The sequence below is a fragment of the Moschus berezovskii genome, chromosome 1 (genome assembly GCF_049115385.1).
Source record: "Moschus berezovskii isolate FMDL1 chromosome 1, NW_MosBer_1.0, whole genome shotgun sequence".
In the NCBI taxonomy this organism is placed as follows: domain Eukaryota; kingdom Metazoa; phylum Chordata; class Mammalia; order Artiodactyla; family Moschidae; genus Moschus; species Moschus berezovskii.
Genome location: NC_142460.1, coordinates 15,591,679 through 15,617,021, shown reverse-complemented (window position 1 = coordinate 15,617,021; position 25,343 = coordinate 15,591,679). Strand labels below are relative to the sequence as shown.

At 43.2% G+C, this 25,343-nt stretch overlaps 1 long non-coding RNA gene across 5 annotated transcripts in view; it reads right to left on the bottom strand.

Annotated features, from left to right (window-relative positions):
• Positions 1-25,343, bottom strand: part of LOC148778671 (uncharacterized) — a 107,976-nt gene that overhangs the window by 33,417 nt on the left and 49,216 nt on the right. The window lies entirely within an intron of this gene.

The following is a 25,343-nucleotide window of genomic DNA, read 5'->3' as shown; positions in this document are numbered from 1 at the left end:
GTGAGGGTGGGATGATCTGGGAGAATGGTATTGAAACATGTATATTATCATATGTGAAACGAATCGCCAGTCCAGGTTCGACGCATGATACAGGATACACGGGGCTGGTGCATGGGGATGACTGAGGATAAGGGGATGAAGGAGTTGAGAGGGGGGTTCAAGAAGGGGAACACATGTACACCCGGGGCGGATTCATGTCAATGTATGGCAAAGCCAACCAATATAATATTGTAAAGTAATTAGCCTCCAATAAAATAAATAAATAAATTTTAAAAAGTAATTCTTGTCAGTGGAGAGGTCATGACTTAAATCTGCAACAATCATACATTTCTTTACTATGTTTGCATGATAACCTGTCATAACAGGCTTCCCCCTTTCCCCAAGGTCTTTCTTTTATTTTTCTCTAAAGACAGTGCTTGAGATGATGGCTTTGGGCATTTCACGGAGTGACGGGTTTCATGGATAGTTCCCCTATATACAGGAGGTATACAAGTTATTGAATGTCTGCTTTTCTCCTGGTGATGTCTCAAACTCACTGCTTTTATACAGGAACTGGATAACGAGGCTGGGCTCCTGAAGGTCACTCCTTCTCATCTAAGTTGCTTCTATCAGTGTTGCAGTTGAAACGTTGTTGCTGAACGAAAAGACTCCAGGATTCTTGGCCTCCTGAGGAGAAGAATTCAATCCAGGGCCAGAGATGAGGCTTGATCACTCAGAGCTTTTGTGTAATAAAGTTTTATTAAAGTATAAACTAGACCATTCAGATATGACCTAAATCAAATCCCTTATGATAATACAGTGGAAGTGAGAAATAGATTTAAGGGACTAGATCAGATAGATAGAGTGCCTGATGAACTCTGGAAGGAGGTTCGTACATTGTACAGGAGACAGGGACCAAGACCATCCCCATGGAAAAGAAATGCAAAACAGCAAAATGCCTGTCTGAGAAGGCCTTACAAATGGCTGTGAAAATAAGAGAAGCGAAAAGCAAAGGAGAAAAGGAAAGATATAAGCATCTGAATGCAGAGTTCCAAAGAATAGCAAGGAGAGATAAGAAAGCCTTCCTCAGCGATCAATGCAAAGAAATAGAGGAAAACAACAGAATAGGAAAAACAAGAGATCTCTTCAAGAAAATTAGAGATTCCAAGGGAACATTTCATGCAAAGATGGGCTCGATAAAGGACAGAAATTGTATGAACCTAACAGAAGCAGAAGATATTAGGAAGAGGTGGCAAGAATACACAGAAGAACTGTACAAAAAAGATCTTCACGACCAAGATAATCACCATAACGTGATCACCGACCTAGAGCCAGACATCTTGGAATGTGAAGTCAAGTGGGCCTTAGAAAGCATCACTACGAACAAAGCTAGTGGAGGTGATGGAATTCCAGTTGAGCTATTTCAAATCCTGAAAGATGATGCTGTGAAAGTGCTGCACTCAATATGCCAGCAAATTTGGAAAATTCAGCAGTGGCCACAGGACTGGAAAAGGTCCGTCTTCATTCCAATCCCAAAGAAAGGGAATGCCAAAGAATGCTCAAACTACCACACAATCGCACTCATCTCACACGCTAGTAAAGTGAAAAGTGAAGTAGCTCAGTCGTGTCCAACTCTTTGCGACCCCGTGGACTGTAGCCCACCAGGCTCCTCCCTCCATGCGATTCTCCAGGCAAGAATACTGGAGTGGGTTGCCATTTCCTTCTCCAGGGGATCTTCCTGCTCAAAATTCTCCAAGCCAGGTTCAGCAATATGTGAACCGTGAACTCCCAGATGTTCAAGCAGGTTTTAGAAAAGGCAGAGGCACCAGAGATCAAATTGCCAACATCTGCTGGATCATGGAGAAAGCAAGAGAGTTCCAGAAAAACATCTATTTCTGCTTCATTGACTATGTCAAAGCCTTTGACTGTGTGGATCACAATAAACTGTGGAAAATTCTGAAAGAGATGGGAATACCAGACCACCTGACCTGCCTCTTGAGAAACCTGAATGCAGGTCAGGAAGCAACAGTCAGAACTGGACATGGAACACCAGACTGGTTCCAAACAGGAAAAGGAGTACGTCAAGGTTGTATATTGTCACCCTGCTTATTTAACTTATATGAAAAGTACATCATGAGGAACACTGGGCTGGAAGAAGCACAAGCTGGAATCAAGATTGCTGGGAGAAATATCAATAACCTCAGATATGCAGATGATACCACCCTTATGGCAGAAAGTGAGAGGAACTCAAAAGCCTCTTGATGAAAGTGAAAGTGAAAAGGTTGGCTTGAAGCTCAACATTCAGAAAACAAAGATCATGACATCTGGTCCCATCACTTCATGGGAAATAGATGGAAAAACGGTGGAAAAAGTGTCAGACTTTATTTTTTGGGGCTCCAAAATCACTGCGGATGCTGATTGCAACCATGAAATTAAAGGACGCTTACTCCTTGGAAGGAAAGTTATGACCAACCTAGATAGTATATTAAAAAGCAGAGACATTACTTTGCCAACAAAGGTCCATCTAGTCAAGGCTATGGTTTTTCCGGTGGTCATGTATGGATGTGAGAGTTGGACTGTGAAGAAAGCTGATCGCCGAAGAATTGATGCTTTTGAACTGTGGCACTGGAGAAGACTCTTGAGAGTACCTTGGACTGCAAGGAGATCCAACCAGTCCATTCTAAAGGAGAATGTTCATTGGAAGGACTGATGCTAAAGCTGAAACTGCAATACTTTGGCCACCTCCTGCGACGAGTTGACTCACTGGAAAAGACTCTGATGCTGGGAAAGATTGGGGGCGGGAGAAGAAGGAGACGACAGAAAATGAGATGGCTGGATGGCATCACCAACTCAATGGACATGAGTTTGAGTGAACTCCGGTAGTTGGTGATGGACAGGGAGGCCTGGCGTGCTGTGATTCATGGGGTGGCAAAGAGTCGGACACGACTGAGCGACTGAACTGAACTGAACTGAAAGGAGATAGAGAAATCTTCTGACATAGGCTTCGGAAGGGGGCAAAAAGAGTACCCCCCTGCTAGTCTTCAGCTGGATGTTATATAGTCACTCAGTTTAGTTCAGTTCAGTTCAGTCGCTCAGTTGTGTCCGACTCTCTGCGACCCCATGAATCAAGGCACGCCAAGTCTCCCTGTCCATCACCAACTCCCGGAGTTCACTGAAACTCATGTCCATCGAGTCGGTGATGCCATCCAGCCATCTCATTCTCTTTCGTCCCCTTCTCCTCCCGCCCCCAACCTTTCCCAGCATCAGAGTCTTTTCCAGTGAGTCAACTTGTCACATGAGGTGGCCAAAGTATTGCAGTTTCAGCTTTAGCATCAGTCCTTCCAATGAACACCCAGGATTGATCTCCTTTAGAATGGACTGGTTGGATCTCTTTGCAGTACAAGGGACTCTCAAGAGTCTTCTCCAACACCACAGTTCAAAAGCATCAATTCTTCGGCGATCAGCTTTCTTCACAGTCCAATTCCCACATCCATACAGCTTTAGCAGTCTGTTAATGAAAGAAGGGAATGTCTTAAAACTCAGAATGGCACTAGGCCCCTCACCCATAAGATGCATTTTGCGATAATCTTGACACCAGACAATTCATCCCGGGCCATAAAATGATTAACTTGAATCTTGTAGAAGGTCAGATTACCATACAAATAGTTTCATTTACATAGATTAGGGGAACAATATCTGAGTATAACATACTGGTTTATCAAGTAGGTTCTGAGCTGTTTGGCAGAACCGACTTGAAGACAGTCTGGGGTAAATGCATAGTACATTAACATAGCTTAAGACCAATATTTCCATAAGAAGAATGCATTGGTTAACTCAAGGTTTGAGAATAGTTAACTCCAGGTTAAACCAGGTGTCATTATGGCAACACAGTATTTTAAGAGAAACCTCCTTTTAAATTTGTATAGAGAAGAAAAAAATATATTGCTAGTTTGTTTCCTCCTGCTGCTTAAGAGATAAAAATGTCTGACACTTGCAGGCTATTTCCTCCGTTGGGTGACCCCTGGCCTTCCTGCCTGTTACCCTTTCACCGTGAAAAGGAAAAGAGAGAAATTATTTTCTTTTCTTTCCTGAGAACAAAGAAGATAAAGAGAACAGTGAGCAGGCTGGATCCCTCCTAGATTTTCCTTCACTGCTCCTAATTTATATTCTGTAACTAAGTCTGCTTTTCTGCTCCCTAATCCCAGGGACGGGGGAGCCTGGTGGGCTTCCGTCTGTGGGGTCACACAGAGTCGGACACGACTGGAGTGATTTAGCAGCAGCAGCAGCTCTGCTTGAGCTGCATCGTGCACCTAGTCTCCTCTAACCCCATGCTACTTACACCCCGCTGCTGGCTTTTCGCACAGACCCCCCCTTGTAGTTTTCCTTCCTTTTGCATTTCAGAAAGAAAGCAGCATTGATGAACTAGAGACAAATGGACCTAATGACCGGGCTACCTGATGCCAGCTCTGATTTCTGTGGGGGTTATTGCTGCTGTTATTTTATAATTTTATTTATTCATTTATTGTCTATTTTGGCTGCGCCATGTCTTCGCGCTGCGTGGACTCTCCTCCAGTTGAGGAGCGTGAACTAGAGACAAATGGACCTAATGACCGGGCTACCTGATACCAGCTCTGATCTCTGTGGGGGTTATTGCTGCTGTCATTTTATAATTTTGTTCATTTACTGTCTATTTTGGCTGCGCCGGGTCTCTGCGCTGCGTGGACTCTCCTCCAGTTGAGGAGCGTGTGGGCTTGTTGCAGTGTGAGGGCTTCTCAGTCAGCTACTGAGCCTGTCCGCGAGAGTCTGGGAGCCACAGCTGCTGAGCCCACGTGCTGCAGCCACAGCAGCCCGCACACCCTGGAGCCTGTGGTCCGTAAGAGAAGACACTGCAATGAGGAGCCCTCACATGGCAAGGAAGAGTAGCCCCCACTCGCTGAGACTAGAGAAAACCCATGCGCAGCAACAAAATCAGTGCAGCCAAAAATAGATGAAATAAACAAGTAAAGTCAACACTTTAAAAAACTAAAGCAAAATAGATAATCAACAAGGACGTACTGTATTGGACAGGCAACTACACTCAACATTTTGTAATAACTTATAAAGGGAAAGATGGTGGAGTAGAAGGACATGTGGTCATCTTCTCCTGCAAGAACTGCAAAATTGCAACTCTCTGTGAAACAACCATCGACAGGAGAATGTTGGATCCCACCAAAAGATACCCCACATCCAAGGGCAAAGGAGATGCCTCGATAAGATGGTAGGAGGGGCAAAATTGCATTTAGAGTCAAACTCCATGCCCACCAGAGACGCTTGGAGGGTTCAAACAAATTCTTGTGTGCACCAGGACACAGGGGCCCCACAGGGACCGACAAGACCTGCCTCCGAGCGTGTGAGGGTCTCCTGAGGAGGCAAGAGTCAGCAGTGGGCTGCCACAGGGACAGGGGCTCTGGCTGCAGCAGACCTGGGTCATGCATCATGTGGCATAAGCCCTCTTGGAGGAAGTTGCCATTAGCCCCACCACAGAGCCACCGAGCAGATGACCCACAAACTGCAGAACAATTATAGCAAAGAAATTCTTGCACGGTTAAGAAAGTTCTAGGACCCACAACAGATTTCCCAACCTGGGGATCTGGCAAAGGGACTGAGAACTCCAGGGAATTAGATGTTGGAGGCCAGTGGGATTTGATTACAAAACTTCCACAGGACTGGGGAAACAGGCTTTTGAAGGGCACAAACAAAACCTTGTGTGCACCAGGAGCCAGGAGAAAGGAGCAGTGTCCCCACAAGTGACGAGCTGGACTTCCCTGTGAGAGTCCAGGAGTCTCTGGTGGACGCTGGGTCAACACTCTGGCCTCAGGCAAAACAACAGGGAGGCAACGCAGCCTCCCCATCAACAGAAAATTACCTTAAAGATTACTGAGCGTGGCCCCGCCCTCCAGAACAAGACCCAGTTTCCCCCACAGTCAGTGTCTCCCATCAGGAAGCTTCCATAGCTCTCTTATCCTTATTCATAAGAGGGCAGACAGAACGAAAACCACAATCACAGAAAACGAACCAAACTGATCACATGGACTACAGCCTTGTTTAACTCAATGAAACAATGAGCCTCCCAAGACGAACGGGTCATGGTGGAGAGTTCTGACAAAACATGGTCCACTGGAGAAGAGAATGGCAAACTACTTCATTGTTCTTGTCTTGAGAACCCCATGAACAGCATGAAAAGGCAAAAAAATATGACACTGAGAGATGAACTCCCCAGGTTGGTAGGTGCCCAATATGCTACTGCAGAAGAGTGGAGAAAGAACTCCAGAAAGAACGAAGAGATGGAGAAAAAGTGAAAACAGTGCCCAGTTGTGGATGTGACTGGTGACAGAAGTAACGTCCAATGCGATAAAGAACAATACTGCATAGGAACCTGGAATGTTAAGTCCGTGATCACGTTAAATTGAATGTGTTCATGTTAGGAGCCCTAACATCTGAGTAGCCAGGATAGGCCTGAGACCTTGCTTAGGCCTAAGTTTTGATTTCCTGGAGACAGGGTGGAGGCTAAGTTCACAGAAACTCCTAAGAAAATCCCGCCGGCGCCAAAAATAAGAAACTCCTCCCTAGAAAAGTCCCGCCAGCGCCAAAAATCAGGCCAATCAGAGGAAAACAGGAAATCCCCCAGAAAAACCCCACGTGCGCATGAACTGGCCAATGAGCTTCTGCGCGCACATGAACTGGCCAATGAGCTTCGGCCAGCTTGACTGTTTGAACAAAAATAGGTGCTTATGTAATCTGAGACTATAAAAACCGCTGTGACCTGGACTCAGGGCTCTTGTCCACACTCCACGGCGCTGGGGGAGGCATGAGCCCTAGCTCGAGCTAGAAATAAACCCCATTCTTGCTTTTGCATTGCTGCGAATGTCTTATTCTACCAGTATGGGGGGACCGGACTCAGGGCATAATATTTGGGGGCTCGTCCAGGATCCCTCTGACTGGGGAGAATAACGCTCTCCTGGCAGAAGGGGTTCATCAGCCCGGAGGAGGGCTGATTACAGCACCGGTGCCAGGTCTGATCAGGGGCGAATTGATCGCCATAGCCGGCATAAGGCCGAGGCCCAGCATTCGCGCTGGAAGGCAGCTGGCTCTGTGGGAGAGAGGCAGTCTCTTCCAATCCGGAATCTGGTGGGCAGTGGACGCCCTTCGGTAAGGTTACTTTAAACTGCAGGAAGCCTCAGAGGTCTCAGAGACCTAGTAGTGTGTTTTCGGCGGACGTTTGTCTGTCCTCCGTTTGTCGTGTTATCGTGTGTGCCGGCATTGTCTGTCTCTCTCCTGTGTCTTTTTTCTCCTGTAATCTATTCTGTGGTCATGGGTCAAGGAAGCTCTACCCCGCTCTCCCTCATGATGGATCATTTCTCTGACTTTAAATCTAGGGTGCGAGGCTAGTGAAGAGGAATAAGCTGGTGACGCTCTGCTCCTCGGAGTGGCCCACTTTTAATGTTGGGTGGCCGAGAGAGGGAACCTTCAGCCTGCCCACCATCCGGGCTGTTAGGGGGAAGGTTCTCACGCCCGGCCCTTCCGGCCACCCGGACCAGATGCCCTATATCCTGGTCTGGCAAGATCTGGCGGAAAACCTACCAGCATGCATAAATCCCTTTGTTTCTATCCTTTTCACCCATAATCCCACCTGGGATGAGTAGCTGTTACAGGTGCTCTTCACCACAGAGGAATGGGAGCGGATTCTATCGGAAGCTCGGAAACATGTCCCGGGTGTGGACCGTAGGCCCACCCTGCAGCCAAACCTAATTGATGAGGGATTTCCATTGACCCGGCCCCCCTGGGACTTTGAGCGCGGAGAGGGTAGGGAGCATCTCCGAGTGTACCACCAGACTCTTATGGCAGGCCTCCGAGCAGCTGCCTGGAGACCAAGGAATTTGGCTAAGATAAAGTTGTTCAGGGATTGGTTTTGGCTATGGAGATTAAATGAAAATTACGCTGCAAATACAATCCCCAGAGCTCGGGTCAAGTAAAAAGGATGAATCGGACCCTAAAAGAAACACTGGCAAAATTGGCAATAGAGACTGGCGGGGACTGGGTGACTCTCCTTCCTTATGCCCTTTTATTGTTTATGGGGTCCCTCCGCCGACCCCCTATAGAATAGGTCCAACTTTTTATAAACTAGTAAATTTTATATTGTAATATCTAATTTATGACTAAAGACTCGCACTGTGTCTGTTTTAATATGTCTTGGTATGTCTTTGTCTCTGAGTAATATTTTTGAAGTCAATTTGTAAATGAGCTCTATTTAATTGGCTTAAAAAAGGGTAAGAGCTTACAAATCAAATAATTCTAAATTAATAAATTCCAGGTTCATGTAAACTGGAAAATATTCAGTATTAAACACCTGATATTAATGTTTGTTGATCTATCTAATATAGACATGCCTTAGAGTAATTAACATTAGGTAGAATATTTTCATTGCACCTAGGTTCAATATAAATCAAATATCATATCTGTTACAAGTTTGTCGACAAAGAAATTACCTTGAGTGAAGAAAAAAAAAAACTTCTAAGAAATGTAAATGAGACATGAGCTTTTAGATAAACTCTATTAAGATTAAAAATGTCTGTCTAAAACCGTTTCTCTAGATTTTGGTAACCTGAATTTCTAAGATTGTGCTAAATTAAGTAACAAGTTTATTGAATAGCTAGGTCATTTCCATATAAAATAAGATTCTGAAACATTCACTACTGAATACTAACTTACAGAAAAACCAAAGATTTCAGACTATTAATAAATAATGTTTGATGCCATCCTGAGATGTTCACTAAAATTTTTTTAAGTTATCACTGGTATTTATGTTCATCAATCTTTAGAATGCTAATATAAATGTCAATTCTTGGTTGCTTAAGGGAAGTAAGATGTGTGCGTTCAGTAAAGAAGGTATGAAGAATGAAGTTACATTTTATGAAGGAAAAAGGTAGTAGGTCTGATTTACAGTTGGCTGTTCCAGGATGGGAGAACAAATGAGTACAGAAAGTGATAAAATGGTTTTGTGGAAAGTGGACCCCAAGGAAAGAGTTTTGTGTATAAATAAACGTTTTCTTGAGATGTTAAACTGCATTTGACAATAGATTTAAGTTTATTTGCCTCTTAAATGGTCTGTTCCATATTTGCCTCTGAAATCCTATATTGTTACTATGGCTGAGTGAATAGCTATTGTTTCACAGTGACCTATAATCCCATCTGGCTGAGTGCTCTAAACCTTTCTGATATTTGTTGACAAAACTTCCTAAATCATTCTGATGAAGTACTTTTGGCTTCTCATTAACTTTGGGATGCTTCAGAGGGCCCCTGAAACATCCCAAAGGGAGATATTACACTAATTGGGTTCAACTTCCATGTTAAATTACATGGGAAGTATTGTCAAGTGAATAATAAGTCTCGGGTACATTGTATGGTAAATGTTACTAATACACATATCCTAGAAACAATTTATATATAAATTCTGATATATTCAGGTAAAACGTTGCCATAATTCTGATTACTATCTTAAAGTGTTGTCACAGCACTAACCAAGTTTCCTGTGAAAATGCTTCCTCTTCCAGAAGATTTATAAAAAGTACTTTTGGATAAATACAAGAGATCAAATTGCCAACATCCGCTGGATCATGGAGAAAGCAAGAGAGTTCCAGAAGAGCATCTATTTCTGCTTCATTGACTATGCCAAAGCCTTTGACTGTGTGGATCACAATAAACTGTGGAACATTCTGAAAGAGATGGGAATCCCAGACCACCTGACCTGCCTCTTGAGAAACCTGTATGCAGGTCAGGAAGCAAAAGTCAGAACTGGACATGGAACAACAGACTGGTTCCAAATAGGAAAAGGAGTACGTCAAGGCTGTATATTGTCACCTTGCTTATTTAACTTATATGCAGAGTACATCATGAGGAACGCTGGGCTGGAAGAAGCACAAGCCGGAGACAAGATTGCTGGGAGAAATATCAATAATCTCAGATATGCTGATGACACTACCCTTATGGCAGAAAGTGAAGAGGAACTCAAAAGCCTCTTGATGAAAGTGAAAGAGGAGAGTGAAAGGTTGGCTTGAAGCTCAACGTTCAAAAAACAAAGATCATGGCATCTGGTCCCATCACTTCATGGGAAATAGATGGAAAAACAGTGGAAACAGTGTCAGACTTTATTTTTTGGGCTCCAAAATCACAGCAGATGCTGATTGCAGCCATGAAATTAAAAGACGCTTACTCCTTGGAAGGAAAGTTATGTCCAACCTAGATAGCATATTAAAAAGCGGAGACATTACTTTGCCAACAAAGGTCCGTCTAGTCAAAGCTATGGTTTTTCCCGTGGTCATGTATGGATGTGAGAGTTGGACTGTGAAGAAAGCTGATCGTCGAAGAATTGATGCTTTTGAACTGTGGTGTTGGAGAAGACTCTTGAGAGTTCCTTGTACCACAAGGAGATCCAATCAGTCCATTCTAAGGGAGATTGATCCTGGGTGTTCATTGGAAGGACTGATGCTAAAGCTGAAACTGCAATACTTTGGCCACCTCACGTGAGGAGCTGACTCACTGGAAAAGAGTCTGATGCTGGGAAAGGTTGAGGGCAGGAGGAGAAGGGGACGACCGAGAAGGAGATGGGTGGATGGCATCACCGACTCTGTGGACATGAGTTTGAGTGAACTCCGGTAGTTGGTAATGGACAGGGAGGCCTGGCATGCTGTGATTCATGGGGTCGCGGAGAGTCGGACACGACTGAGCGACTGAACTGAACTGGGTAAGAAATTAAAAGAGTCTAGTGGGAAACCTGATGACTGTACAAAGGTTAACAAAAGGACCAAATGAACTGGCAAATATGCTTATAATTTTATGGTTTCTGCAAAATTACTGGTTTGAATCTGTGTTTTCCAGATCTTAGGAAACCTTCCCCTCAAACTAATTATGACTTAACAGTAATTTGGTAAAATGGTATTTAATAAACAAATTGAAGCATTTAACATTTTTATCTGACCCCTTCAGAGACTGGAAACTCTTAGGCTTCCAGTAACTTTATCAGATAAATTAGAAAGGTTATCTCACTAACCGGTACAAAAATCTCAGTTTTGGAGACCTTAAGAAAGGAAGGAATCACTTAGATCTGTTAGGCGAAATCTGTGATAAGCCTTTGGGATGACTTTCCTAGCCCTGAAAGGTTTTATTTTAAAGTTAAGTTTGAGACTCCATAAAAGTTTCAGCAAAAAAAAGAAAAGAAAAGTCTTGAGAAACCTGTATGCAGGTCAGGAAGCAACAGTCAGAATTGTACATGGAACAACAGTTCCAAACAGGAAACAGAGTACGTCAAGGCTGTATATTGTCACCTTGCTTATTTAACTTATATGCAGAGTACTTCATGAGGAACGCTGGGCTGGAAGAAGCACAAGCTGGAATCAAGATTGCCGGGAGAAATATCAATAACCTCAGATATGCAGATGACATTACCCTTATGTCAGAAAGTGAAGAGGAACTCAAAAGCCTCTTGATGAAAGTGAAAGAGGAGAGTGAAAAGGTTGGCTTGAAGCTCAACATTCAGAAAACAAAGATCATGGCATCTGGTCCTATCACTTCATGGGAAATAGATGGAAAAACAGTGGAAACAGTGTCAGACTTTATTTTTCGGGGCTCCAAAATCACTGCGGATGCTGATTGCAGCCATGAAATTAAAAGACGCTTACTCCTTGGAAGGAAAGTTATGACCAACCTTGATAGTATATTAAAAAGCAGAGACATTACTTTGCCAACCAAGGTCCGTCTAGTCAAGGCTATGGTTTTTCCTGTGGTCATGTATGGATGTGAGAGTTGGACTGTGAAGAAAGCTGATCTCCGAAGAATCAATGCTTTTGAATTGTCGTGTTGGAGAAGACTCTTGAGAGTCCCTTGGACTGCAAGGAGATCCAACCAGTCCATTCTAAAGGAGATCAGTCCTGGGTGTTCATTGGAAGGACTGATGCTGAAGCTGAAACTGCAATACTTTGGCCACCTCATGCGACGAGTTGACTCACTGGAAAAGACTCTGATGCTGGGAAAGGTTGGGGGCGGGAGGAGAAGGGGATGACAGAGAATGAGATGGCTGGATGGCATCACCGACTCTGTGGACATGAGTTTGAGTGAACTCTGGGAGTTGGTGATGGACAGGGAGGCCTGGCGTGCTGTGATTCATGGGGTTGCAGAGAGTCGGACACGACTGAGCGACTGAACTGAACTGAACTGAACTGATGGTTATATAAATAATCAGGTCAAGTTTATTGAGAACAGATCTATTTTGTAAACAAGTCTTAATTTGGTTATATTTGATAAAAATGAGAGTAATTTTAGGGGAAAAAAAAGATAGTTTCAATGAATGTTGAATTCCAGTTTGTTAATGGAAGTCTGTATCTACTAAGACTCATTTCCTGAATGGATCTTTGCTGTTATGTGATAAAATATAGGATTTGGTTGAGTTCTTTAAGAACACCCTAGGTTTGTTTCTGAAGCTTGTCTCAGTGATCTATCTTTGGATGAAGATCAGATGCCTCATGACCTGCAACCAGGACTAGAAAAAGACATAATTTAAGGGACTGTCTCCAACCTGGATGGAAGGACTTTTTTCAGAAGAAACTACACTACACCAGGATGAGAAGACGATGACATCAGAGGTAGACAGCTTGCCCAAGATGCTGGACCTGATTCGTATGATCATTTATAATGTTTTCTTGACTTCTTAGACCTCTGCATATAAATCAAATGCTTTTCTACCATAGGCCTGATCCTATGCTAGTTTTAGAAATTAATCCAATTGTCAGGTTTGTAGACATGTAAAAGCTCATTCTGCTTATACAAAAACTCTGTTAGACTTGTGCCATCCTAATGTCCTTAAACTATGGCAACAGTCTGCTTCTAAATTGGAAAATTAAAAACAATAGCTGGAAATCAGAGTCAGGGCTATGGGAAATCCAAGATGGCTGCTTGGCTTTTCCCAGCTCCCTGACAAACCTCATTTTTTATTTGATGGGTTAAAGCCTTCCTGGCTACAGGGTTAATGCCTCCATAATGAAAAATTACAGAATATTAAGTTTTGTAAATTGTTAAATTAAGTTTCTAGTTTTGTTAATTAAAGTCTAGTGTTTACTAAGACTCACTGCTGAGACAGTTCCTTGTTACGTGATACTGCTAAAAGGTTTAATTAAGTTATTAAAAAGGACACTCTAGGTTAGTTTCTAAGGCTTATCTCAGTAACCAATTTTCAGATAAAGGTCAGATGCTCCATAATGTACAACCAGGAGATTAACACCAGGCTATAGTCATTTAACAAATGAAGTCAGGTGACTTGGGGCATACCAGGCTTTATCTAATAAATGTTCTTGACTTATAATTCTTATTTTACTAATAACTGCTAGCTATGGCTATATTATTTTCTATGTCACTTGTTTCACTGAGCCTGTGATATAATGCTGATATGCAGTTCCATATGAGATCAATAATTGTAATAATGTGACCCTGGGCATGAGAAAAAGCAACAAGAGGGAATATTTTCCTGGACCAGGAGGCTAGTAAGACAGTGGTCCAGAGACCTTTGCTACTTGCAAGGCCTGGTCCAATTTTAGCACACTGAGTGGCCCATCGCTTCCCTAGACCTGGGAATGAGCCTTCCCAGCACCGCGGGACACAATGACCATAAAATGGTGTCAAATGGTTGGATATGTGGCTATGAAGGGACCCTGCTGACTGGAAGTTGGTACTTGCCAGCTGCCTCTACAAAGATTACATCATGACTGTTGCCAAGCTGCTGACTTTCAACACCCCCTGAAAGAAGTTCAGGGTGAAATCAGGAATGAGGCACTCTGTGCTCTGAAAAAAACTGGCAGAACAGGGCTTCAGATAGTTAGATCTTTTCAGAAAAAGGTTTTATGAGTTCCAATTCTTGCATCTTCTTATACCTAGAAAAACACTGACGTCATTAATGGTGACATCTGCTTTGGCTATTAAAAAGAAAATTTTACAATTAAAAGTCAAAATACAGTAGTTATGGTTCAGACATCCTGGGAAATAACTATTTCCCAGATATCCTGAAAAATGATATTATAGGTGTGATTTCAGATTAGACGCTGTAACCTAATGTAGAACTTAATGCTTCTTCCAGTTGAGCTATTTCAAGTCTTGAAAGATGATGCTGTGAAAGTGCTGCACTCAATATGCCAGCAGATTTGGAAAACTCAGCAGTGGCCACAGGACTGGAAGAGGTCAGTCTTCATTCCAATCCCAAAGAAAGGCAATGCCAAAGAATGCTCAAACTACCGCACAATTGCACTCATCTCACACGCTAGTAAAGTCATGCTCAAAATTCTCCAAGCCAGGCTTCAGCAGTATGTAAACCGTGAACTCCCAGATGTTCAAGCAGGTTTTAGAAAAGGCAGAGGCACCAGAGATCAAATTGCCAACATCCGCTGGATCATGGAGAAAGCAAGAGAGTTTCAGAAAAACATCTATTTCTGCTTCATTGACTATGCCAAAGCCTTTGACTGTGTGGATCACAATAAACTGTGGAACATTCTGAAAGAGATGGGAATCCCAGACCACCTGACCTGCCTCTTGAGAAACCTGTATGCAGGTCAGGAAGCAACAGTTAGAACCGGTCATGGAACAACAGACTGGTTCCAAATAGGAAAAGGAGTGCGTCAAGGTTGTATATTGTCACCTTGCTTATTTAACTTATATGCAGAGTGCATCATGAGGAACGCTGGGCTGGAAGAAGCACAAGCTGGAATCAAGATTGCTGGGAGAAATATCAATAACCTCAGATATGCTGATGACACTACCCTTATGGCAGAAAGTGAAGAGGAACTCAAAAGCCTCTTGATGAAAGTGAAAGAGGAGAGTGAAAAGGTTGGCTTGAAGCTCAACATTCAGAAAACAAAGATCATGGCATCTGGTCCCATCACTTCATGGGAAATAGATGGAAAAACAGTGGAAACAGTGTCAGACTTTGTTTTTTTGGGCTCCAAAATCACTTCGGATGCTGATTGCAGCCATGAAATTAAAAGACGCTTGCTCCTTGGAAGGAAAGTTATGACCAACCTTGATAGTATATTAAAAAGCAGAGACATTACTTTGCCGACCAAGGTCCGTCTAGTCAAGGCAATGGTTTTTCCCGTGGTCATGTATGGATGTGAGAGTTGGACTGTGAAGAAAGCTGATCGCCGATGAATCGATGCTTTTGAACTGTGGTGTTGGAGAAGACTCTTGAGAGTCCCTTATACTGCAAGGAGATCCAACCAGTCCATTCTAAAGGAGATCAATCCTGGATGTTCATTGGAGGGACTGATGCTAAAGCTGAAACTGCAATACTTTGGCCACCTCATGAGACGAGTTGACTCACTGGAAAAGACTCTGATGCTGGGAAAGGTTGGAGGCGGGAGGAGAAGGGGACGACGGAGAATGAGATGGCTGGATGGCATCACCGACTCTGTGGACATGAGTTTGGGTGTACTCCGGGAGTTGGTGATGGACAGGGAGGCCTGGCGTGCTGTGATTCATGGGGTCGCGGAGAGTCGGACACGACTGAACGACTGAACTGAACTGAACTGAACTGAATGCATTTTTCCTTGTGTACTTTGCTTGCTGCTTGCTGCTCGTAAAACTAAAGTTACTCCATTTTAGATAAGGTTGTTTTTAAGTAAAGATTCCTAAAATTGTTTTTGAGTAAGGCTGTATAAAGATCCCTGGATCAAACTCTACCCACGGAGGAAGATTCCTCCGTTTGAACAACAGAAAAGGGGGGAGATGTTAGGAGCCCTAACATCTGAGTAGCCAGGATAGGCCTGAGACCTTGCTTAGGCCTAAGTTTCGATTTCCTGGAGACAGGGTGGAGGCTAAGTTCACAGAAACTCCTCCCTAAGAAAATCCCACCGGCGCCAAAAATAAGAAACTCCTCCCTAGAAAAGTCCCGCCAGCGCCAAAAATCAGGCCAATCAGAGGAAAACAGGAAATCCCCCAGAAAAACCCTGTGTGCGCATGAACTGGCCAATGAGCTTCTGCACGCACATAAACTGGCCAATGAGCTTCGGCCAGCTTGATCGTTTGAACAAAAATAGGTGCTTATGTAATCTGAGACTATAAAAACCACTGTGACCTGGACTCAGGGCTGTTGTCCACACTCCACGGCGCTGGAGGAGGCATGAGCCCTAGCTCGAGCTAGAAATAAACCCCATTCTTGCTTTTGCATTGCTGAGAGTGTCTTATCCTACCAGTATGGGGGGACCGGACTCAGGGCATAACAGTCAAATAGGAGATGGCAAGAGTGAGCACTGACATTTTAGGAATCAGTGAACTAAAATGGACTGGAATGGGTGAATTTAATTCAGATGATCATTACATCTATTAGTGTGGGCAAGAATCCCTTAGAAGAAATGGAGTAGCCATCATAGTCAACAAAAGAGCCCACAATGCAGTATTAGGGTGCAATCTCAAAAATGACAGAATGAGGGCGCAGGCGCAGACGCGGGAGACGCCCGGCTCCAGCGCAACCGACCACGTGCAGAATCGTGGCTGAGATGAGCTACCCCGCGCCCAGGGTTAGGGCGGTGGCCGAGAGGAGCTGTACCACGTTCAGGAGGCGGTGGCTGCTTGGGCACCGGAGGGCCGAGAGGAGCTGATCTACATTCAAAGCAGGAGGTGCGGCCTTGAGGAGATACCCCTCGTCCAAGGTAAGGTACAGCGGCTGCGCCTTGCTGGAGCAGCTGGGAAGAGATACTCCACGACCAAGTGGAATATAAGAATCCAGTGTTCTGGGGAGGAAGGAACAAGATGGCGGAGGGATAAGATGGCAAGACCACTTTCTCCCCCACAAATTCATCAAAAGAACATTTGAACGCGGAGTAAAGTCCACAAAACAACTTCTGAATACTGGCAGAGGACATCAGGCTCCCAGAAAAGCAGCCCATTGTCTTCTAAAGGAGAGAGAAGAAATCCAGCTCCACCCACCAGAACACCGACACATGCTTCCCTAACCAGGGAACCCGGACAAGTCACCCGTCCAACCCCACACACAGCGAAGAAACTACGTAATAAAGAGAACTCCACAAACTGCAAGAAGAGGGAAAGGCCACCCCAAGCAAAGCAATATAAGCAAGATGAAGAGGCAGAGAAATACCCAGCAAGTAAAGGAACAAGATAATTGCCCACCAACACAAACAAAAGAAGAAGATATAGGGAATTTACCTGATAAAGAATTTCAAATTTTGATGGTGAAAATAATTCAAAATCTTGAAAGCAAAATGGAGTTACAGATAAATAACCTGGAGAAAAGGATTGAGAAGATGGAAGAAAGATTTAATAAGGACTTAGAAGAAATAAAAAAGAGTCAATATACAATGAATAATGCAATAGATGAGATCAGAAACACTCTGGAGGGAACAAACAGTAGAATAACAGAGGCAGAAGACAGGATAAGCGAACTAGAAGATAGAATTGTAGAAATAAATGAAACAGAGAGGAAAAAAGAAAAACGAATTAAAAGAAATGAGGACAATATTAGAGACCTCTGGGACAATGTTAAACGCTCCAACATTCGAATCATAGGAGTCCCAGAAGAAGAAGACAAAAAGAAAGACCATGAGAGAATACTTGAGGAGATAATAGTTGAAAACTTCCCTAAAATGGGGAAAGAAATAATCACCCAAGTCCAAGAAACCCAGAGAGTCCCCAACAGGATAAACCCAAGGCGAAATACTCCAAGACACATATTAATCAAATTAACAAAGATCAAACACAAAGAACAAATATTAAAAGCAGCGAGGGAAAAGCAGCAAATAACACATAAGGGGATTCCCATAAGGATAACAGCCGATCTTTCAACAGAAACTCTTCAGGCCAGATGGGAGTGGCAAGACATACTTAAAGTGATGAAAGAAAATACCCTACAGCCCAGATTACTATACCCAGCAAGGATCTCATTCAAATATGAAGGAGAAATCAAAAGCTTTACAGACAAGCAAAAGCTGAGGGAATTCAGCATCACCAAACCAGCTCTCCAACAAATGCTAAAGGATCTTCTATAGACAGGAAACACAGAAAGGGTGTATAAACTTGAACCCAAAGCAATAAAGAAAATGGCTATGGGATCGTACTTATCAATAATTACCTTAAACGTAAATGGGTTGAAATTTTCAAAAAGGCTAGGAAACAATTCTCATAGCCATCAATAGTTCAGTGTTGAGTTCATGAATAGTTTTTAAAGTTTGGGACAAACTGTAGTATTTGCTATTTGAAGTACTATTTGTAATTGGCATATTACGATGTAACATTGGTTTTCATTTCCAACTTAAAACGCCTAAAAATGCCCAACAGGTTTTTTAGATTTGTGAATTTTAGTTGAAATGTATTTTATGATGTTACTAAACCTGCAGAAATATTGAAATATTTCAGAGAACTTATTCACTGTACATTTAATTTATTTTATTTATAAAAGTTATGAACTGTAGAAAGTTTTACTTGTTGGGTCAAATGCTTGTTGCTTCAAATGTTTGTTGCATTTGAAGTGCTAGTTACAAGAAAATCAAATACCTTTAATGTATAAATGCTGTTAAGTTTTTAAAGGACTCTGGAGTATAAGTAAGTTTGTTTAAAGAAATTTAGTCTGTTCAACTTGAAAAAAATAAATAAATAAAATTGGAAAAAAAATAAAAAAAAAAAATGACAGAATGATTTCTCTTCATCTCCAAGGCCAAGCATTCAATATCACAGTAATCCAAGTCTATGCCTCAACCACTAATCCCAAAGAAGCCGAAGTTGAATGGTTCTATGAGGACCTACAAGACCTCCTAGAATTAATACCCAAAAAAGATGTGCTTTTCATCATAGGGGACTGGAATGCAAAAGCAGGAAGTCAATCAGGAATGTACTACAAAGCTACATTCATCAGGACAGTATGGTACTGGCCCAAAGACAGAAATATAGATCAACAGAACAAAGTAGAAAGCCCAGAGATGAATCCACGCACTTATGGACACCTTATCTTTGACAAAGGAGGCTAAAATATAAAATGGAGAAAAGACAATCTCTTTAACAAGTGGTGCTGGGAAAACTGTTCAACTACCTGTAAAAGAATGAAATTAGAACACCTTCTAAGACCAGACACAAAAGTAAACTTAAACTCAAAATAGATTAAAGATCTAAATTTAAGACCAGAAACTATAAAACTCCTAGAGGAGAACGTAGGCAGAACAGTCTCTGACATAAATCACAGCAAGATCCTCTATGACCCACCTCCCGGAGTAATGGAAATAAAAGCAAAAATAAACAAACAGGACCTAATTAAACTTAAAAGCTTTTGCACAATGAAGGAAACTATAAGCAAGGTGAAAAGACAGAATGGGAGAAAATAATAGCAAACAAAACAACTGACAAAGAATCAATCTCCAAAATATACAAGCAGCTCATGCAGCTCAATACCAGAAAAACAAATAACACAATCAGAAAATGGGCCAAAGAACTAAAGACATTTCTCCAAAGAAGACATACAGATGGCTAACAAACACATGAAAAGATGTTCAGCATGACTCATTATCAGAGAAATGCAAATCAAACCCACAACAACGTACCATCTCACGCCAGTCAGAATGACTCCCATCTAAAAGTCTACAAACAATAAATGCTGGAGATGGTGTGGAATAAAGGGAACCCTCTTATACTGTTGGTGGGAATGCAAACTAGTACAGCCATTATGGAGAACAGTGTGGAGACTCCTTAAAAAACTGGAAATAGAACTGCCATATGACCCAGCAATCCCACTGCTGGGCATACACACCAAGGAAACCAGAATTGAAAGAGACACCCGTACCCCAATGTTCATTGCAACACTGTTTACAATAGCTAGGACATGGAAACAACCTAGATGTCCATAGGCAGATGAATGGATAAGAAAGTTGTAATACATATACACAATGGAATATTACTCAGCTATGAAAAGGAACACATTTGAGTCAGTTCCAATGAAGTGGATGAAACTGGAGCCTGTCATTCAGAGTGAAGTAAGTCAGAAAGAAAAACACCTATACAGTATACTGACACATATATATGGAATTTAGAAACATGGTAACGATGACCCTATACACAAGAGCAAAAGAGACACAGATGTAAAGAACAGACTTTTGGACTCTGTGGGAGAAGACAAGGGTGGGATGATATGACAGAATAGCATTAAAACATGTATATTACCATATGTGAAACAGATGACCAGTCCAAGTTTGATACATGAAACAGGGCACTCAAAGCTGGTGTACTGGGACAACACAGAGGGATGGGATGGGGAGGGAAGTGGGAGGGGGGTTTGGGACAGGGGGACACATGTACACCCATGGCTGACTCATGTCAGCGTATGGCAAAAAAACCACCACAATATTGTAAAGTAATCCGCCTCCAGTTAAAATAATTTATTTATTTTTTTAAGTAGGAAGTCAAGAGATACCTGGAGTAACAGGCAAGTTTGGCCTTGGAGTACAAAATGAAGCAGGGCAAAGGTTAACAGAGTTTTGCAAAGAAAATGCACTGGTCATAGCAAACACTACCTTCCAACAACCCAAGAGAAGACTCTACACATGGCTATCATGAGATGGTCAATACCAAAATCAGATTGATTATCTTCTTTGTAGCCAAAGATGGAGAAGCTCTATACAGTCAACAGAAACAAGACCAGGAGCTGACTGTGGCTCATATCATGATGTCCTTATTGCAAAATTCAGACTTCAATTGAAGAAAGTAGGGAAAACCCCTAGGCAATTCAGGTATGACATAAATCAAATCCCTTATGATTATACAGTGGAAGTGACAAATAGATTCAAGGGATTAGATCTGATAAACAAAGTGCCTGAAGAACTATGGATGGAGGTTCCTAACATTGCACAGGAGGCCATGATCAAAAACGTCCAGAAAAATGAAATGCAAAAAGCCAAAAGAGTTGTCTGAGGAAGCCTTACAAATAGCTGAGAAAAGAAGAGAAGCTAAAGGCAAAGGAGAAAAGGAAAAAGCTATACCCATCTGAATGCAAGGTTCCAAAGAATAACAAGGAGATATAAGAAAAACCTCTTAAGTGAACAATGCGAGAAGAAAAAAAAAAAACAATAGAGGGAAACAATAGAATGGGAAAGAATAGAGATCTTTTTAAGAAAATTAGAGATACCAAGGGAACATTTCATGCAAAGATGAGCTCAATAAAGGACAGAAAAGGTATGGACCATTTCTGAAACAATAGATATTAAGTAGAGGTGGCAAGAGTACACAGAACTATACAAAAGAGGTTTTAATGACCCAGATAATCACGACGGCGTGATCACTCACCTGGAGCCAGACATCCTGGAATGTGATGTCAAATGGGCCTTAAGAAGCATCACTACGAACAAAGCAAGTGGAGGTGATGGAATTCCAACTGAGCTATTTCAAGTCCTAAAAGATGATGCTCTTAAAATGTTGCACTCAATATGCCAGCAAATTTGGAAAACTCAGCAGTGGCTACAGGACTGGAAAAGGTCAGTTTTCATTGCAATCTCAAAGAAAGCACTGCCAAAGAATGTTCGAACTATTGCACAATTGAGCTCATCTCACATGCTAGGAAGTAATGCTCAAAATTCTCCAAGTCAGGTTTCAACATACGTGAACCAAGAACTTCCAGATGTTCAAGCTGGATTTAGAAAAGGCAGAGGAACCAGAGATTAAATTGCCAACATCCACTGGATTATAGAGAAAGCAAGAAAGTCCAGAAAAACATCTACTTCTGCTTTATTGACTACACCAAAGACTTTGACTATGTGAATCACAATGAACTATTGGAAAATTCCCAAAAGATAAGAATACCAGACAACCTTACCTGCCTCCTCAGAAATCCATATGAAGGTCAAGAAGCAACAGTTATAACCAGACATGGAACATGGACTGGTTATAAATTGAGAAAGGAGTACGTCAAGGCTGTATATTGTCACCGTGTTTACATAACTTATGTGCAGAGTACATCATGGGAAATGCTAGATGAAGCACAAGCTGGAATCAAGATTGCCGGGAGAAATATCAATAACCTCAGATATGCAATGATGCCACCCTTATGGAAGAAAGTGAAGCAGAACTAAAAGACTCTTGATGAAAGTGAAAGAGCAGAGTTAAAAAGCTGACTTACAGCTCAACATTCAGAAAATGAAAATCATGGCATTCGGTTCCATCACTTCATGGCAAATAGATGGGGAAACAATTGAAACAGTAACAGACTTTATTTTCTTGGGCTCCAAAATCACTGCAGATGGTGACTGCAGCCATGAAATTCAAAGACACTTGCTCCTTGAAAGAAAAGCTATGACCAACCTAGACAGCATATCAAAAAGCAGAGACATTACTTTGCCAACAAAGGTCCATCTAGTCAAAGATATGGTTTTTCCAGTAGTCATGTATGGTTGTGAGAGTTGGGCCACAAAGAAAGCTGAGTACCAAAGAATTGATGCTTTTGAACTGTGATGTTGGAGAAGACTGTTGTGAGTCCCTTGGACTGCAAAGAGATCCAACCAGTCAATCCTAGAGGAAATCAGTCCTGAATATTCATTAGAAGGACTGATGCTAAAGCTGAAGCTCCAATATTTTGGCCAACTGATGTGAAGAACTGACTCATCTGAAACGACTCTGATGCTAGGAAAGATTGAGGGCAGGAGGAGAAGGGGACAACAGAGGATGAGATGGTTGGATGGCATCACCGATTCAATGGACATGAGTTGAGCAAGCTCTGGGAGTCAGTGATGGACAGAGAAGGCTGGCATATTGCAGTCCATGGGATCACAGAGTCAGACACGACTGAGCGACTGAACTGAACTGATAAGGGTAAAGAATCTGAAGAAGAAGAATAGGTATCTATGTCAGACAAGCTGGAATGTAAGGGATGCTGGTGATAACTGGGTCTGACTCTAAACACGTCAATCAACTGAAGCTTGGAGTTTGCCACAGCCCAAGGCCCTTAATGAACATGCCTGTAAAGTTAACATGTTAGTCACTCACTCGTGTGTGACTCTTTGCAACCCCATGGACCACCAGGCTCCTCTGTCCATGGGATTCTCCAGGAAAGAATACTGGAGTGGACTGCCACACCCTCCTCTGGGGATCTTCCCCACTTAGGGATTGAACCCGGGTCTTCTGCTATGGACAGATTGTTTACCATCTGAGCCACCATGAAAGCCTGAACATGCCTGTACCCATAGATTAAAGCTTCCCCAACTTTGTGGTTTAGAGAGATACTGCTCTGGAAAGCTCCATGGTGTTCTCCATAGTTCTGCAAGTAATACACTTTTCCTTCCCATGAGCTTTGGCTGGGTTGTATCTTCTGGCTCAACACCCACCAAGAGGTAAACTCACTTTCCTGGCAACATTTCTCCTCCCAGACTCCCAACCACCACTTGACACTAACTCTACAGTCAGTTGTCTTGTTCCCAACACACGGAATCACCTTATTTTTCTGTGAGCAAATCTACCTAACAGCCAGAAACAGTGTCCCAGCAGGTGAAGCCAGCAGGTGTCAAGCAAACTCAGCTCTGTGGATCCTTTGTCCTCCAGTTCTATGCCTCGTTTTACAGAAAACACTTGCAAGGCTTTGAGGTTTTATTTATACCTCATTTCTGAAGGCTTTTAATTCCTACATTAAATACAAATGACTCATCAGTGCCACTGCTACTTTGAGGTTTAAATTCCTGCAAGTTTTTTCTAACATACTTATTCCATGCCTTGCCTTTAAATCTTTGTCCATATGTTGTTTATCCTGTGTCTCATCAGAATTTAGTTAATTACACCGTTTTCCCCTGAATAATGCAGTACTCATCACATAGAGTTCTGGCCCAAACTGGATTTGACAAGGTAGGGCACAGGTGGGCCTAGGAGAAAGTCCGGGAGCAAGACTACAGTCTGGTGGAGCCGAGATTCCAGTTGAGGGCACTGGAAGGAAACATCAAGCCTGAGGACAACATGCCCATTTGAGGATCCAGGCCTAAGATGCCATGCCAAACAACAAGCAAACAAAACGGCCAAGATGTGCCTGCGCGCTGGAGGCTTCTTGACAGACACGCCCCCAGAGCAGCCAATCCCCGAACGGCGGGGCGGGGCCTCCATCGCGCTCCTCACCCTCCGGCGCCTATTGGCCAGACTGAATCGGTCGCAACGCCGATTGGTCACTCGTGCCTGACAGGGTACAGGCCGGCTACTCGCCCTGCACTTCGCCTCAGCGCGAGAGGACTGGACGTCGCTGTGGTACCAGCGGGCCCCAGGCTGGGGTGGGCAGCGCCGCAGGGCAGCAGGTAGACTGACGGGAACGCACCCTGCGCAACCCTCATAAACCCTTAGCCTGACGGCTTCAAATTCCAGGTGGGAGGCCCCAAATCCAGTCAGCTTTGAGGAACCAGAGTCTTAATCTGAAGGAAGCTTGCGTCTCGTCAGCTTCAGGGACTACAAGTCCCTCCACCCGCAGAAACACCGAATCTCCTAGTGCTGCGACCCTCAAATACCTAGAGTAACCCCGGTTCCCCTCAGCCTCAGTTCGGTTCAGTCAGTTCAGTCACTCAGTCGTGTCCGACTCCTTGCGACCCCATGAATCACAGCACGCCAGGCCTCCCTGTCCATCACCAGCTGGAGTTCACTCAAACTCATGTCCATTGAGTCGGTGACGCCATGCCTGAGGCACCCTAAAAATAGCACCCGCAGAGAGACCAAATTTCCTTAACCTCAGAGACCCTGAATACCTCAGCCTGGGAGCTCTTAAAACTCTTCATCCTCATGACCCCAAATGTCCTGCCTGTCGAGACCTAAAGTGCCTTAATAAGAAATCCCCGATATCCTCAGCCTCACAGATCACACGTTCTCTCACCCTGCGCATTCTACATCAGCCAAAAGATCCCCAATCCCCTCTGTCTGAAAACCCCAGTTCCTTCAGCCCGTGTGAGCGAGATCTCAAGCCAAGTGACCTGTCCCTTAGACGTAGAACCCACGTTATGCCCAGATTTTTCTGAGTCCCCAGGCAGATATCCTCAAAACCCTTCTTGGAGAAATATTCCCTCTCCTGCACTGGAACAGAACCCTGATTTCAGCCCGACCCCAGTCCAGCAGTTAGGGGCTTCCATGTCTCCTCAGGAATCCCTCCGTCACCCACAGACATGTCCCTCCCAGTGCCTTTCCTCGGAGAGGTTGAATTGTAGGGGAACAAAAGAAACCAAATCTAGTTCACATTAGGCTGATCTGTCATAGCTAGTCAGGATCCGGCCATCCCACCAACACCCTCACCCCGACTTTACTTTCACCTTCCTGCCCTGGACACTGCACCCAAGGAAGACAGACCA